General features: G+C 39.5%; 1 non-coding gene across 1 annotated transcript; it reads right to left on the reverse strand.

Moving 5' to 3' along the window:
• Positions 1-247: 247 nt before the first annotated feature.
• On the reverse strand, positions 248-320 carry TRNAR-CCG (transfer RNA arginine (anticodon CCG)). Its single transcript has one exon. It is a non-coding gene; the product is annotated as a tRNA-Arg (tRNA).
• Between the last annotated feature and the right edge of the window lie 5,878 nt (positions 321-6,198).

A 6,198-nucleotide genomic window follows, 5' to 3' on the forward strand; every position in this document is an offset into this window, starting at 1 on the left:
TTGATCCAATAATGTGTTTAGCGTCTCGAGTCTTCTATTAACTAAATTAAAAGTGTGTTTTTGGTGTAGAAAATTTCAGTTCAGGAAAAACCGTAAAAAAATACTCCCTCCGTCCTAAAATTCTTGTCTTAGATTTGTCTAGATACGGATGTATCTAATACTAAAACGTGACTTGATACATCCGTATTTAGACAAATCTAAGACAAGAATTTTGGGACGGAGGGAGTATTAGAGATACAACAAAAGTCGACCACGCTGGGACTCAAACCCAGAATCTCCCGCTCCGGAGGCGAGCGCCTTATCCATTAGGCCACGCGGTCATTATTGAGTGTAGTCAGCTTTTGTCCTTTAAATCAGAACGTAAATCGTACGTATCAAACACTAAACAAGAATGGTCCATATGTAGATACGTACTCCCTCCTTTCCGGTTTATAGGGCTTATCTCAAAATTTTAGTTTTTCCATTTTAGAAGGCTTAATTTGGTTGTTTCTCATCACATGTTCAGATTCCAAGGTGCATTAAATCATTGCATGCAAGTATTAAGAGAAAATTGACCAATGCATATAATTTATGCATGCATGCATTGCAATTAGTGCATTGGTAAATAAACTTTTTTTTAGGAAAACAAGAGCATTAATTGGGTGTTTTTGCAAACTACAAAAAGTATTCCACCACTCACCATCTACCTTGGTTGGTGAGATTTTTAAATTGAGGCTTATAAACCGGAAAAGAGGGAGTAGATGATTCAGCCAACGTAAACAGCAGGAGATTCTACAAACTCTATTTACAGATTTAGATGCGCCTTATCCATTAGGCCAGGTGGTCATTCTTGAGTGTACGCAGTTTTGGTTCTTTAAAACAGGAGTGAATGTTGCTTTGGAATACAAAGCGGGGGGTTTTCGATAAAAGCCAGAAGTGAATTGTACATATCAAACACTAAACAAGAATGGTCCATATGTAGATACGTAAATGATTCAGCCAAGCCGCCAAGGTAAACAGCAGGAGATTCTACAAACTCTATTTACACATTTAAATGCACCTACCGATGTGCTATAACAAGAATTTGTTTTTATTAGACATTGAGAGGGATATTCTTTTAGCCCTCTTTTTTTTCTTATGGTGTAATGATTTTATTTATCAAAGGATAGCAACATCACTTGCGAGACGAAAGAACTCTTCGAAGTAAAAGCTTCCTTCGCTAAGAAGTGTGCAACTCGATTGGCCTCACAATTGCATGTGATGAGCTTTTTTTCTCTGGAATAGACACAAGTGTGCGTACTACATTATAAAGAAGGGAGTGGGGTAAAAAGCCCCCCCCCCCCACGTTAGTGTTACATGTTACGTATATACATGAAGACCAACACCACCATCCACCCTTGATATCTAGTGCTAACTACTCATTGTAGCCCACCCTTCCACATAAGCGAAGAATCTTTCTGTGTCTCCCTTTAGTAGTCTCGCTTGCTTCCATACACGGCCCTCCCTTGCGACGGCGAGGATAACTTGATTCTTGGATGGCGTGGCTCCGTCGAAGATGATAGAGTTGTGGTGCTTCCACAGTTGCCACATAACTAGGATAATGATCGTGTTAGCATCTCTCTTAGCTTGCCCTCGGCTTCCCTTGTCTTGGCACCACACGGTGAGGCTAACCTCCGGCGTCGGCATCCACCCCAGCTTGCCCAGAGAGTGACAGATCGACGTCCACACCTCACGCGCCAAAACACAGTATAGTAAGATATGGTTGATGCTCTCTTCCTCTTGGCTGCATAATGGGCATCTTTCTTGATGATCAAGTCCTCTTCTTGCCAACCGGTCGGACGTCCAACATCTATTTTGCATTGCAAGCCATGTAAAGAAGCGGCATTGTGTTGGCGCTTTGGACTTCCAAGTAAAGTCGGCCGTTGGGATGGTTTGCCTGCCCCAGAACTTGGCGGCGTAGGCCGTTCTCGTAGAGTAGCAGCCGTTTGCTTCCCGGGACCAGGTGATGTTATCTTGCCGTGTTGGGTCGAACTCCACTCTGTCTATCGTACTCCACAGCGACAAGTACTCGCGTAGCATCGTTGTTGTTACCTCCGGGCCAACTTGAGTAGCCCATCTAGCATCCTACAGCACCTGGGACACGGTGCATGTGGTTCTCACACCTTTCCTGACACAGTCATAAGTAGTCGGCGCAAGCTGCGCAATCCTGTAGCCGCCGAGCCATCTATCTTCCTGATACGTCTCCAACGTATCTATAATTTTTTATTGTTCCATGCTATTACATTATCTGTTTTGGATGTTTTATATGCATTATTATGCTATTTTATATTATTTTGGGACTAACTTATTAACCCAGAGCCCAGTGCCACTTTTTGTTTTTTTCCTTATTTTTGAGTTTTGGAGAAAAGGAATATCAAACAGAGTCCAAACGGAATAAAACTATACGATGATTTTTCTTGGATCAGAAGACACCCGTAGGACTTGGAGAAGAAGGCAGAGGAGTCCCGAGGGCTCCACAAGCCCTCTTGTGGGCCCCTCGGCACTCTTCCAACCCTAATCTTTGGCCTATAAATTCCCAAATATTCCCAAACCAATAGAAGCGTCCACCAAAATACTTTTCTGCCGCCGCAAGCCTCTGTTTCCGCGAGATCCCATCTTGGGGCCTTTTTCGGCATCCTGCCGGAGGGGGATTCGATCATGGAGGGCATCTACATCAACTATATTGCCCTACCGATCAAGCGTGAGTAGTTTACCACAAACCTACAGGTCCATAGCTAGTAGCTAGATGACTTCTTCTATCTCTTTGATCCTCAATACCATGTTCTCCTCGATGTTCTTGGAGATATATCTGATGTAATCTTCTTTTGCAGTGTGTTTATCGAGATCCGATGAATTGTGGATTTATGATCAGTTTATCTATGAATATTATTTGAATCTTCTCTGAATTCTTATATGCGTGATTTGATATCTTTGTATTTCTCTTCGAATTATCGGTTTGGTTTGGCCAACTAGATCGGTTTTTCTTGCAATGGGAGAGGTGCTTAGTTTTGGGTTCAATCTTGCAGTGTCCTCACCCAGTAACAAAGTAGGGGTAGCGAGGCACCTATTTGTATTGTTGCCATCAAGGGTAAAAAGATGGTGTTTTCATCATATTGCTTGAGTTTATTCCTCTACATAATGTCATCTTACTTAAGGCGTTATTCCGTTCTTATGAACTTAATACTCTAGATGCATGCTGGATAGCGGTCGATGTGTGGAGTAATAGTAGTAGATGCAGGCAGGAGTCGGTCTACTTGAGACGGACGTGATGCCTATATGCATAATCATTGCCTTGGATATCATCATAACTTTGCGCTTTTCTATCAATTGCTCGACAGTAATTTGTTCATCCACCGTATTATTTTCCTTCAAGAGAGAAGCCTCTAGTGAAACCTATGGCCCCGGGGTCTATTTTCTATCATATATTTTCAGATCTATAAACCAAAAAACCCAAAAATACCTTGCTGCAATTTATTTATTTTTATTTTATGTTTTAGTAAGCTTTTATATCTATCTCTGTCAGATCTCATCCTTGCAAGTGACCGTGAAGGGACTAACAACCCGTTTATCGCGTTGGATGCAATTGTTTGATTGTTTGTGCAGGTGCATAGATTGGAGACTTGCGTGTGTCTCCTACTGGATTGATACCTTGCTTCTTAACTGAGAGAAATAGTTATCTCTACTTTCCTGCATCTCCCTTTCCTCTTCAAAGTAAAAACCAACGCAAGCTCAAGAAGTAGCAGGAAGAATTTCTGGCGTCGTTGCCGAGGAGATCTACATTAAGCCTACTAAGTACCCATCATAAACTCTCATCTCTTGCATTACATTATTTGCTATTTGCCTCTCGTTTTCCTCTCCCCCACTTCTAAAATAATTTCAGAAAAACACAAAAAGATTTGCCTTTTTATTCGCCCTTCTTTCGTCCGTCTTTTCTTTTGTTTGATTTCCCGTATGGCTCAACCCAAGAGTTTTGATCCTTACCATAGGAAGTTGGAGAGATTGAAAATAATGCTAAAAGTTTCATGTCCCTACAATTTGAGCATAATAGTTTCTTTAGAAACAAACTTAAGGAGCGAAAAACTATGATGGAGTATATTAATAAAGAGCTCGATGATATGTCTAAGGAATTTTATGGTCTTAAATCTCAGTTTGCTCATCTTGAAAAATTAGTGGGCCAAATTTCTGATAAAACCTACTTTGGTAAATAAGATGGCCGCTAAACCGGAGTAGTATGAAAACAATGATGAAGATCTTAAAGTGATTGATGTGACTCCTATTGAATCTTTGTTTTCTAATATAAATCTGGATAAAAGTGGGATTGGAGAGGTCAAAACTTTAAGTAGCGATGAACCCACTCTTTTGGATTTCAAGGATTTTAATTATGATAATTGTTCTTTGATAGATTGTATTTCCTTGTTACAATCCATGTTGAATTCTCCTCATGTTTATAATCAAAATAAAGCTTTTACTAAACATATCGTTGATGCTATGATGAAATCTTTTGAAGAAAAACTTGAGTTGGAAGTTTCCATCCCTAGAAAGCTTTATGATGAGTGGGAACGTACAATTAAGATTAAAATTAAAATTAAGGATTATGAGTGCCATGCTTTGTGTGATTTGGGTGCTAGCGTTTCCATGATTCCAAAAACTTTATGTGATGTGTAAGGTTTCCGTGAATTTGATGATTGTTCTTTAAATTTGCATCTTGCGGATTTCACTATTAAAAAACCTATGGGAAGGATTAATGATGTTCTTATTGTTGCAAATAGGAATTATGTGCCCGTAGATTTTATTGTGCTTGATATAGATTGCAATCCTACATGTCCTATTATTCTTGGCAGACCTTTCCTTAGAACGATTGGTGCAATTATTGATATGAAAGAAGGAAACATTAGATTTCAATTTCCGTTAAGGAAGGGCATGGAGTACTTTCCAAAAAAGAAAATTAAGTTGCCATATGAATCTATTATGAGAGCTACTTATGGATTGCATCCAAAGATGAAAATACCTAGATCTATGTTTTATGCCTAGCTAGGGGCGTTAAACAATGGCACTTGTTGGGAGGCAACCCAATTTTATTTTTATGTTTTTGTTTTTTGGTTCAGTTTTTCAATAAATACACATTATTACCTCTGTAGTAATTGTGTTTTGGTGTTTTGATTAGTGTTTGAGCCAAGTAAGACCTTTGGGATGGCTTACGGTGATAGTTGATTTGATCTTGCTGAAAAACAGAAACTTTTGCGCTCAGTAATTTAAAAAAAATCACAGAAGCGTGATAAAATCCTGATTTTTTTACACAAGATTTATAAACAAATTTCCCAGGCTTTCCTAATTTTTCAGAATTTTTGGAGTTACAGAAGTATACGAAGTTTACAGATTACTACAAATTGTTCTGTTTTTGACATATTCTGTTTTGTATGTGTTGTTTGCTTATTTTGATGATTCTATGGGTAGTATCGGGGGGTATGAACCATGGATAAGTTGGAATACAGTAGATATTACACCAATATAAATAAAGAATGAGTTCAAAACAGTACCAAAAAGTGGTGATTTATTTTCTTATACTAACGGATCTCATGAGTTTTCTTGTTGAGTTTTGTGTTGTGAGGTTTTCAAGTTTTGGGTAAAGATTTGATGGATAACGGAATAAGGAGTGGCAAGAGCCTAAGCTTGGGGATGCCCAAGGCACCCCAAGGTAATATTCAATGACAACCAAGCATCTAAGCTTGGGGATGCCCCGGATGGCATCGCCTCTTTCGTCTTCAATCCATCGGTAAATTTACTTGAGGCTATATTTTTATTCACCACATGATATGTGTTTTGCTTGGAGCGTCTTGTATGATATAAGTCTTTGCTTTTTAGTTTTTCACAACCATCCTTGATGTACACACCTTTTTGAGAGAGTCACGCATGAATCGCGAATTTATTAGAATACTCTATGTGCTTCACTTATATTTTTTTGAGCTAGGCAATTGCTCTAGTGCTTCACTTATATCCTTTTAGAGCACGGTGGTGGCTTTATTTTATAGAAATTTTTGAACTCTCATGTGTCGGTGTACTAAAGTTTGGGCCCTTTGGTACCCCTTACTTGTGCATGGGCAGTTGCAGCCGCACCCGTGGCAAGGCTTGACGGGGGCAGCTGGAGGCGAAATACAGGACGACCAAGACGGCGTCCAAGCT

The sequence above is a fragment of the Triticum aestivum genome, chromosome 7D, assembly GCF_018294505.1.
Source record: "Triticum aestivum cultivar Chinese Spring chromosome 7D, IWGSC CS RefSeq v2.1, whole genome shotgun sequence".
Classification (NCBI taxonomy): Eukaryota; Viridiplantae; Streptophyta; class Magnoliopsida; order Poales; family Poaceae; genus Triticum; species Triticum aestivum.